Here is a 12,081-nt window from a genome sequence, read left to right as displayed (position 1 = left end):
GCGGAGTTTGCATGTTCTCCCCGTGTCCGCGTGGGTTTCCTCCGGGTGCTCCGGTTTCCCCCACAGTCCAAAGACATGCAGGTTAGGTTAACTGGTGACTCTAAATTGACCGTAGGTGTGAATGTGAGTGTGAATGGTTGTCTGTGTCTATGTGTCAGCCCTGTGATGACCTGGCGACTTGTCCAGGGTGTACCCCGCCTTTCACCCGTAGTCAGCTGGGATAGGATCCAGCTTGCCTGCGACCCTGTAGGACAGGATAAAGCGGCTACAGATAATGAGATGAGATGAATAATCAGTGCTATGAGATAAATCTATAATGTCCAGGTATGTGTGATAAAAATGCAGAAATATCCTGTCATATATTTATTTATTTATTTTAAGTGGAAAAAAAATCTTGACGATTTATTTGCAGAGTTGTTGTTCTGAATAACTCAAACGCAATGACGAATGACCGTGCTTGAGTTTTATGACGTGAGTGCATTTTTATTTTTTTAAAGAGAGTCACATGCGTACTGTATATTTCATGCTTCACGTCAACTGAAATATCAAATAAATCCCAACATTATTTGCATTCACGTCTTTGAAGTTTCTCAAGTGTTCTTTGGATGGTTATTTTTATTTATTTATTTATTTATTTTTCTCTTGTATGGAACCTTTTGTGAAATCTGTTCCAGGGTTCTCCACGGAACCTTTAAGTTTAACTGAAGAATCCTTTCGAGTTTGATATTTAACCTTTCTTTAAAAATATACATTATTGTTTCAGATTTAAGCATACCGAGTCAAACATTTTCCTTGTCAATAATGGTCAGGGATATGCTGTTAGAGGAAAATAATCAACAACAGAATGCTGTGATGCAGCCAGAGTTACTGTTTTGAATGCAAAGTTGATTATTTTCCTGTAACACCACATCCTGAAGTGTTTTATTGCTCAAAAACCCTCAGTAATTTTCCAGTGATTATTATTTTTTTATTTATGAAAGAATGATGTGCTATTTATCCATTTATAGTTACGATACATTTAAATGTCATGGAACAACTCCAACAAGTTAGTTCCTGGTCTCACTTATGCTATAGTAGCTAAATAACAAAACAGTCTTTTTTTTTATATATATTAGTTAATAAAACAGAAAAAGCACAGCTTGTCATGTGACTGAGAAACTGGTTACGTGTAAAGTGTTCTGTCTATTTGTTTGACAACCTTATGACTTTTACAAAATGCTGACACTGGAGACTCCTTACCAAAATGTTAAACACACATCTCCTTACGGTATGTCGAATGTCTGCTGGACAAGTTCCTGTGTATAAGCCGTGACTATAGAAACAATAACATATTTAGTCTGGCTAACGCGACTTCAAAGCTCTGTGAGCATTTGGTCTGGCAAAGATATTAAGCCCAACCGTTTCCCAAAGGCGTGGTTGACCCGCCTCCCTGAAATGCCTCAGTTTGCTACTGGTCGAAGCCAGAAAAGGCTGTGACGAAGCTTAAACCAATCACATCACTCTTTCCTCTGACGTATGTGACGCGACGGAAACTGCTTGAGTAACAGGAAGAAGATAAATACCTCCAGGGCTGCTCTTTGCTCCGTTTTCAATGAGAACTTCCTGTTGAATGCTTTCAATACAGTATCTACTGCTGTGTCAAAGGCTTGCCACTGCTCCATGTTCGTAATGTTTCTAGTGAATGAAGCGCTTCCGGCATAGATTCTGTAAACAATCTATGGCTTCCGGTCACAGTTCTACTACGTCACTGCCTTGAACACGCCTCTACCTAGGGCCGTTGGAGATGCTCAAAGTTGATTGGCTCCCGATTTTTCGGGAGCTTGGAAGAGCTGGAGATAGCTTGCCTTGCCAGACTAAGGCCGAATCCCATTTCACCCCTTGGCCTTTCCCCTCCATTTTGCGCGTTCACGTGAAGGGGTAGGGGTATCCCAATCCCAGTTAACGCGGAGGGGTAGGGGAAGGGGTAGGGCTTCTGTACCCCTCCAAACGGAGATTTTCCTGGAGCTGACTCCGAACGAAGGGGTTTGAGTGATTTCCCACAATGCCATGCGGATTTCAGCGAGATTTCATGCGGATTTCAGAAAGATGGCGGTTCCCGCGGCGAAAGATTGTCATAAATGTATTTTCTCCATTATTTACGTGTTTTAAGTTGTTATCCAGAGGAAACACGCCGCTTGATTCGCTTTCGAGCTGAGAATGAGCAGCGATTTCTGAAATCCAAGCTGCTGCTAAAAAGCTTTGGGAGTGAGTATTGTTTTTGGTTGCTTGACTGCGTACGTTTTGTTCTGTTATTCTCGCTTTTATTGTTTACATGAGTGTTCTGACACCTCATTCTGTCGGATGTGGTGCACGAAGCGCCAAAGATATCCCATTCAGTGGTGTTAGTTAACAAATCACACCCTGCCAGCAGAGATTTCTGGTTCTGCCTCTGGCTCTGACTGTAGCGGCTGGTCGCAGCCAATGACGCATTTGGTTGCGTTTTGCTAACGTAAACGCTGACGGAGGTACGCGATGACGTATGCGATCGTTGAAGGGCTATCCCAATACGTAGGGGTTGAATTTCAAGCCCTATCCCTTGTAGCTCAGTTTCAAGGGGAAGGGCCAAGGGGAAGGGGGAGGGGTAGGGGTAGAAATTAGAATTGGGATTAAGCTCGCAACAGGCCCTCGTGTTGCGTCACACTTGGATGGGCGGGCCCAGGCTACAACATATTAGAATGAGCACATTAATGCAACCCTGTGATTCGCAGCTTCACAGTTAGAGGATGAATCAACACATTCTGACCAATCAGAACTGAAAACCCAACAGCACTGTGATGTACATACGGTATGAGCTGACACATACAAGTGGCTAGTGCTGCTCCATTTGAAAGCATTGACAGCGGGATTCGAATTCGTGATCTCATGCTTTGTAGCTCAAGCAGGAGAAGCAGGTCAGCACAAAGACCCGACACTCGGCAAGATTTATTTACCAGCGAGCAGAACCCATCGATGTGTGAAAGTGAGCAGGGCTGCTCTGTGTGTGAGAGGCTCTGTGGGAACGCTAATCAGGCTAAGCTGCTGCATTATTGTAACGAGCAGAAAGCAAACACTGGTATATTGTTTCCTCTCTCCGGCGTCCATGTTGGTTTAACTCTGAGCAGGAAGCCAGAGAGCTGAGTTTAACCCTGACTGCACTGTGCACACAGCTCAGAGAGCAGCTTTGTTTAGACTGCTGGAAATCACACACACACACACACACACACACACACACACAGACGTGAAGGAGCTACCATATTGAAATCTCTCAAAGATTCTTTCCATGTCTCTATTTATCCACTGCAGTGTGTGTATATGTGTGTGCGTTTGGTCAAGCTTGGAATTCTTCGTTCTAAGGGAATAAAACAGCCATCCAAAGGCCAGACTCATCACACACACACACACACACACACACACACACAAATCAGCACAGCACGTGTCTGCCAGTTGTGCGTACAAGTGATGGATGAGACACGTTATTATCTAGTGGAACATCATTTCTTCAAGGAGGACAAGTTTCTGGATCAGCGGCTCTTTGCTACATCTGGAACGTTTCTTTTGACCAATCACTGCAAGCTGACATCACTGTAAGTCAATCAAGGGAAAGCAGCAGGGCAGGAAGATAGACAGACAAGCTAGGTAGATACAACCCCGATTCCAAAAAAGTTGGGACAAAGTACAAATTGTAAATAAAAATGGAATGCAATAATTTACAAATCTCAAAAACTGATATTGTATTCACAATAGAACATAGACAACATAGCAAATGTCGAAAGAGAGACATTTTGAAATTTCATGCCAAATATTGGCTCATTTGAAATTTCATGACAGCAACACATCTCAAAAAAGTTGGGACAGGGGCAATAAGAGGCTGGAAAAGTTAAAGGTACAAAAAAGGAACAGCTGGAGGACCAAATTGCAACTCATTAGGTCAATTGGCAATAGGTCATTAACATGACTGGGTATAAAAAGAGCATCTTGGAGTGGCAGCGGCTCTCAGAAGTAAAGATGGGAAGAGGATCACCAATCCCCCTAATTCTGCGCCGACAAATAGTGGAGCAATATCAGAAAGGAGTTCGACAGTGTAAAATTGCAAAGAGTTTGAACATATCATCATCTACAGTGCATAATATCATCAAAAGATTCAGAGAATCTGGAAGAATCTCTGTGCGTAAGGGTCAAGGCCGGAAAACCATACTGGGTGCCCGTGATCTTCGGGCCCTTAGACGGCACTGCATCACATACAGGCATGCTTCTGTATTGGAAATCACAAAATGGGCTCAGGAATATTTCCAGAGAACATTATCTGTGAACACAATTCACCGTGCCATCCGCCGTTGCCAGCTAAAACTCTATAGTTCAAAGAAGAAGCCGTATCTAAACATGATCCAGAAGCGCAGACGTCTTCTCTGGGCCAAGGCTCATTTAAAATGGACTGTGGCAAAGTGGAAAACTGTTCTGTGGTCAGACGAATCAAAATTTGAAGTTCTTTATGGAAATCAGGGACGCCGTGTCATTCGGACTAAAGAGGAGAAGGACGACCCGAGTTGTTATCAGCGCTCAGTTCAGAAGCCTGCATCTCTGATGGTTTGGGGTTGCATTAGTGCGTGTGGCATGGGCAGCTTACACATCTGGGAAGACACCATCAATGCTGAAAGGTATATCCAGGTTCTAGAGCAACATATGCTCCCATCCAGACGACGTCTCTTTCAGGGAAGACCTTGCAATTTCCAACATGACAATGCCAAAACACATACTGCATCAATTACAGCATCATGGCTGCGTAGAAGAAGGGTCCGGGTACTGAACTGGCCAGCCTGCAGTCCAGATCTTTCACCCATAGAAAACATTTGGCGCATCATAAAACGGAAGATACGACAAAAAAGACCTAAGACAGTTGAGCAACTAGAATCCTACATTAGACAAGAATGGGTTAACATTCCTATCCCTAAACTTGAGCAACTTGTCTCCTCAGTCCCCAGACGTTTACAGACTGTTGTAAAGAGAAAAGGGGATGTCTCACAGTGGTAAACATGGCCTTGTCCCAACTTTTTTGAGATGTGCTGTTGTCATGAAATTTAAAATCACCTATTTTTTCTCTTTAAATGATACATTTTCTCAGTTTAAACATTTGATATGTCATCTATGTTCTATTCTGAATAAAATATGGAATTTTGAAACTTCCACATCATTGCATTCCATTTTTATTTACAATTTGTACTTTGTCCCAACTTTTTTGGAATCGGGGTTGTAGATCGAACCCCAATTCCCAAAAAGTTGGGACGCTTTGTGAAAGATAAATAAAAACAGAATGTGATGATTTACAAATCATGGAAACTCTATATTTCATTGAAAATAGTACAAAGGCAGCATATCAAATGTTGAAATAGAAATTTTAATGTTTTTTGAAAAATATATGCTCATTTTGAATTTGATGTCAGCAACACATTTCAAAAAACTTGGGATAGGGGCATGTTTACCACTGTGTTGCATCACCTCTACTTTTACCAACACTCTGTAAACGTTTGGGAACTGAGGAGACCAATTGCTGTAGTGTTGAAAGAGAAATGTTCTCCCATTCTTGCGTGATATACAATTTCAGTTGCTCAACAGTTTGGGGTCTCCTTTGTCATATTTTGTACTTCATAATGTTTTACATGGGAGACAGGTCTGGACTGCAGACAGGCCAGTTTAGCACCTGGACTCTTACTACAGAGCCATGCAGTTTTAATATGTGCAGAAAGCGGTTTGGCATTGTCTTGCTGAAAGAAGGAAGGCCTTCTCTGAAAAAGATTTTGCCTGGATGGAAGCATATTGCTCTGAAACGTGTTTATATCATTCAGCATTAATGATGCCTTCCCAGATGTAAAAGCTACCCATGCCATGTGCACTAATGCCCCCTCATACCATCACAGATGCTGGCTTTTGAGCAGTGAACTGATAACAAGCCAGATGATCCTTCTCCTCTTTAGCCTAGAGGACGTGGTGTCCATGATTTCTTCTACTTTTGATTCATCAGACCTCGGGACAGTTTTCCACTTCGCCTCAGTCCATCGTTAAAGAGCTCAGGCCCAGAGAAGGTGGCGCTGTTTCTGGATATTGTTTATATCTGGTTTTAACTTGCATTTGTGGATGCAGTAATGAACTGTTTTCACAGACGATGGTTTTCTGAAGTGTTCCTGAGCCCATACAGTGATTTCCACTACAGACACGTGTCTGTTTTTAATGCCGTGTTGCCTGAGGGCCTGAAGATCACAGGCATCCAATGTCAGTTTTCAGCCTTGTCTCTTGCATACAGAGATTTCTCCAGATTCTCTGAATCTTTTAATGATATTATGGACCATAGATGATGTGATCCATAAATTGCTTGCAATTTTACATTGAGAATGTTATGTTATTCTTAAATTGTTGCACTGTTTGCCCACGTAGTCTTTCACAGAGCAGTGAACCCCGCCCCATCTTTACTTCTGAGAGACTCCGCCTCTCGGGAATGCTCTTTTTACACCCAATCATCTTACTGACCTGTTGCCAATTAACCTAATTAGTTTCTTTTTTCAGCATTACACAACTTTTTCCAGTCTTTTGTTGCCTCGATCCAAACTTTTTTGAAACGTGTTGCTGGCAGTAAATTCAAAATGAGCGTATATGTTTCAAAAAACATTAAAATTTCTCAGTTTCAACATTTGATATGTTGTCTTTGTACTATTTTCAGTGAAATATAGGATTTTTACGATTTGAAAATCATCACGTTGTGCTTTTATTTATGTTTTACACAGTGTCTGAACTTTTTTGGAAACGGGTCGTAGATGGATATACCGTATGGATAGATAGATGTGCATTCAATCATAGTTAAAGTCCAAGCTATGCAAAAACAATGCATTAATATTAAGGCTAGTATAAAATATGTTAATCATCACTGACTAATGTAGTCTAGTCTAACTAGCACAGCATGTCCTGAAATCATACAGTTTGTGTTTTAAAGTTCCGATGTTAGAAACAAAAATAATAAAAATAATAATCTCGAAATAAAAATGAGAGCGAGAGAGAGAGAGAGAGAGAGAGGATTAGATGATGTGTGCTCGAAGAAAGAAAACAAAAACATCCACAGCAGGGTTATTTCAGGATTTCATGGCTGGGGGTTTTCTCTCTCTCTCTCTCTCTCTCTCTCTCTCTCTCTGTGTCCTGAGGCTGTGTGTTCAGCTTTTTGAGGTGTGAGTGCTGCACTTTTGTCCCTGATAATCCCCAGACCCAGCTGCCAGTGGGCACACCCTCACACACACACACACACACACACACACACACACACACACACATCTGAGGACTGTCCATTGACATTACTGTGGCTTATTCATGGCATGACTGGGAGCTACAGCAGTAAAACAGGTAGCTCCAGAGTCCCTGGGTTGATCCTGAGCTCAGGTTACTGTGTGTGTGTGGAGTTCCAGAACGTTCTCCACGTATCCTTCTGGAGCTTCCTTCAGGTTCTCTGGTTTCCTCCAGCCTCCCAAAAACATACAGACTGGCAAAATGGCTGTGCTAAACTACCGTACACCTTGGTGTGAATGATTGTGAAGGAGTGTGTGTCCCATCAAATGTGTGTTTCTGTCTCAGTCTCAGTGTTCCTGGAGCAGACTCCAGAATCATCAAGTATTCCTGAAGATGAAGAACAAATGCATGAATAATTAATAGCTCAAAACTAACCAACCAACCAAACAAACAAACAAACAAACATACTCCTCACACACATACTGAGGACCTTCCATTGACAATAGCTAATGAATTTCATGTTACTCCTATGTCTAAACCCAACCTTAACCTCCATAACTGCGAAGGTTCATAACAAACAAACAAACAAACAAACAAACACACACACACTCCTCACGCACATATTACTGAGGACCTTCCACTGACATAATTATTACTGTAGCTAATTAATTTTGTTACTCCTACATCTAAACCCAACCTTAACCCCCGTAACTGCAAAGGTTCAACTAACTAACTAACTAACTAACTAACTAACTAACTAAACATTGTGTATTTCTTTTTAATTAAATGTTGGGAGAAAAAAAAAAAATCCTTATGGGGACCAGACCAGAAAATTCCTAGTAGGGACCAAACCCCTCAAGGGACCTCCCACTTTTACACACACAACTCCCATTCCTGATCCCGCTCTCTGGTGAGCTCTGGGACATGAATTATGATCTTGTACCTTTACAATCTCTCATCTTTGTGCTGTTTCTCATATTCTTTTTCTTCGAACAGGTGTTTCACACCGAGACAGAGGATTTGTTCAAGCTCAGCGCTTCTCAAAAGCAGCTCTATTCAGCACGGCCCTCTACCTCGAGGCACCATCAAACCCTTCATTAGTATTGGAAATAATAGAATCTTTATCAGTCGTTGAATTGCCCCAGTCAGAGCTGCGCTGCTGGACGTGGTAATTGTCTCACTGCACTGGCATGCCCCTTTTTCCTTTTCTTTCATTTGTGTTTCTCCGTACCATTTTATCCACTCAGTCTTTTTGAACAATAAATCAGTTTCCTGCACTGGTGAAATATAATCAAGCAATTAAATTAATTTCCAAAATAAGTGGGGATAGAGGGGAGAAAAAAAAAAAAAAAACACCTGCTGAACGCTTAATAAACAACAAGTGAGTGGCGTGTAGCAACGTGTGAATGAATGAATGAATGAATGAATGAAAGACAGAATAATGGGGCAGAAACTGATAGAAGATTCCAACTCGGCATGTCTGACGCGGTTTTCTTATCACTCACAGGAGCTGATGTATCACTTTAACAGCACTTCCTGTAGTGAGGTAGAAATATTACACCATTTTGATTAAATTTGTATAACATTAATAGCTTACTTACACCCACCCACCCACCCACCCACATACACATTTTATATATATATATATATATATATAAAATGTGTGTGTATATATATATATATATATATATATATATATGTATATGTACGTATGTATGTATGTATGTGTGTGTGTATATATATATATATTACACTACCGTTCAAAAGTTTGGGGTCACCCAGACAATTTTGTGTTTTCCATGAAAAGTCACACTTTTATTTACCACCATAAGTTGTAAAATGAATAGAAAATATAGTCAAGACATTTTTCTGGCCATTTTGAGCATTTAATCGACCCCACAAATGTGATGCTCCAGAAACTCAATCTGCTCAAAGGAAGGTCAGTTTTATAGCTTCTCTAAAGAGCTCAACTGTTTTCTGCTGTGCTAACATGATTGTACAAGGGTTTTCTAATCATCCATTAGCCTTCTGAGGCAATGAGCAAACACATTGTACCATTAGAACACTGGAGTGAGAGTTGCTGGAAATGGGCCTCTATACACCTATGGAGATATTGCACCAAAAACCAGACATTTGCAGCTAGAATAGTCATTTACCACATTAGCAATGTATAGAGTGGATTTCTGATATTTCTGATTAGTTTAAAGTGATCTTCATTGAAAAGAACAGTGCTTTTCTTTCAAAAATAAGGACATTTCAAAGTGACCCCAAACTTTTGAACAGTAGTGTGTATATATATATATATATATATATATATATATATATATATATATATATATATACACACACACACACACACTACATAAGATGGAGCCTCAGGTCAGGCAAAACTGAAATTTTGCAAAAGTAAAAGTTTTAGCCAGATCAAGCAAAAGAAGTACTTTTTTTGTTAACTATGTCCTTTCTGGTGGGGCTCCCTAAAATGCAAAACTTTTTTTTTTTTTTCATGTATTCTACACCTTTTCAATGAATGTATAAAAATCAAAACCACAATTTTGTAATTTAACCTGTTCATCAGCTGGAGACACAAAATAAATTAAACTTCTGGCATTTTAAGAATATCTTTTTGTATAGTGATTGATTATTAATGAAGAAAATCCCTTGGGGAAATTCTGTTACAGGAAAATAATCAATAACGGGTGCTGTGATGTGGTCTGACACTGTGAAGTACATTATTTTCTATAGCAGCATGACAAAGCGTTTTATACAGTACATACACAGAGAATATCCAATGATGCCATTGGCGGCACAGTGGTGTCGTGGTTAGCACTGACACCTCACAGCAAGAAGGTTCTTGGTTCAAGCCTCGTAGTTGATGGGGGCCTTTCTGTGTGGAGTTTGCATGTTCTCCCGTGATTGCGTGGGTGTCCTCTGGGTGCTCCAGTTTCCCCCATGTGGTGAGGTTAACATGGGGCAGCCAGGGCCTGAGGTTGGGCTGAAGTGCCCTTGAGCAAGGCACCAAACCCCCAACTGCTCCCTGGGCGCTGTAGTATAGCTGCCCACTGCTCTGGGTATATGTGTGTGCTCATTGCTCACTTGTGTGTAGGGTTAAATGTAAAGGAGGAATTTCACTGAGTGCGTTTACATGCACATAGAGAAAATCGAATTTCTGCCGTTGCTCGACTGAAATCGAAGTTCTAAATACCATGGATACACCTTAGCTAGGCTGAAATTGAACCGAACTTGATTTCTCGTAATCGAGCTACACGACCTAGATTATGCGATTTTTGCCGAGCTACTTAGTGCATGTAAACCCTATCGAGCTACGTAGTCGAGCTACTTACTTCAGCACTGCCCCTTCCGGAAGTGACGAGACCACAAGCGGGAAACACGACAGCCTCGGTCGGCATGACAACAGTAGTAGCGAGCAGCAGAAGAGGTCAGGAGGAACAAACGAAGAAGAGAAAATGGCGAGCAGAAATGTGCACTTCTGGAGCAATGAGGAGACAGAGTTCATGCTCGTTCAGCTTAAGGAGTTGAATATATTAAAATTCATGGACGGGAGAAAAACGCGCAATGGAGAACACGGAACTGATAACTTTGTTTACACTCTTGAATAGCTCTTCTTCATGACGACAACCGGAAGTGTACCAACACGATGGGGCGTGTAGCGCCACCTGTGGCTCGGGTGCACAATGTACCTCACACAATAGCTTGATTTCCTTGTGTGCATGTAGGATTGGATTTCTCTGGCACCCCTGCTGGGACCTTCAGCTCGATTACCGACAGCAGCTCGATTTGAATGTGCATGTAAACGTACTGACTGTGTTTAAGTCTGTGCTTGAGTGTCCGAGTGATAAATAAAGGCTTCTTCTTCTAATGATCCCATTGTTTATTTTGGAAAGAACAACACGTATATATATATTTTTTTTAAATTCATTTGTAGTTACATTTAACATTGCAGAACGTCCAGGAAACATCTTTGTGCTTACGCTATGAAAGTCGTTCCTTAATCAGCCTCTTGTTCTTTTTTTTTCCCTCTCAATCTCAAAGTGAACTAGACAGGGACACTCTAACGAGTGAAAACCCCGCCTTTTCCCTATTAAAATACATTGGGCGAAAATTTCGAAGTTCTGCCATGACCTTGACCTTTGACCTCCAAAAATTAATGGTTTCCTTCCTGGGTGATTGGCAACACGTACAAAATTTGGTCCAAATCGATCCATTGGTTCTTGAGATATCTTGCAGACACACAGACAGACAGACAGACAGACAGACAGATACACACACACACAGACTGACGCAGGTGAAAATAATAACCCCTCCGACTACTGTCGGCGGGGTTAATGAAATGAAAAAGCAGAATATTCTATGACTGAAAAAAAAATCGCAAAAGAGCAAATGAAGTTGGAAAATGTCCTCTGTTGCAGGAGGTTATGTTTTCACCTCCATTTGTTTGTTTGTTCTCAACATAAAAAAAAGTGAACGGATTTGGACGAAATTTGTTGGAAAGGTGATCCATGGGCCAAGGAACAATTGCTTGGATTTTAATGCAAATCCGGATATGTACAATATGTGGATCCAGGATTTTGTTGTTTGTTCCCACTGTAACTCAAAAAGTAGTGAACAGATTTGGATGAAATTTGGTGGACAGCTTTAGTATTATCCTAGCTTCAAATGATTTGATTTTGATGTTGATAATATGTGGCTTGTTGGGGATATGCACTCTACTCTACCGTGTGCCGTTCTAGTCTTTTTCTTATAAAGCACTGACACTGGAGACTCCTTCATGATATGAAC

The 12,081-nt window shown here is 41.1% G+C and overlaps 1 protein-coding gene across 1 annotated transcript in view; it reads right to left on the bottom strand.

Moving 5' to 3' along the window:
• The window catches only part of fgfrl1b (fibroblast growth factor receptor like 1b), a 110,238-nt gene that overhangs the window by 11,988 nt on the left and 86,169 nt on the right, over positions 1-12,081 (bottom strand). The window lies entirely within an intron of this gene.

Source organism: Neoarius graeffei, chromosome 8 (assembly GCF_027579695.1).
Source record: "Neoarius graeffei isolate fNeoGra1 chromosome 8, fNeoGra1.pri, whole genome shotgun sequence".
In the NCBI taxonomy this organism is placed as follows: domain Eukaryota; kingdom Metazoa; phylum Chordata; class Actinopteri; order Siluriformes; family Ariidae; genus Neoarius; species Neoarius graeffei.
Note: the sequence above shows the minus strand (reverse complement) of the source record. Positions and strands in the feature narration are given on the sequence as shown.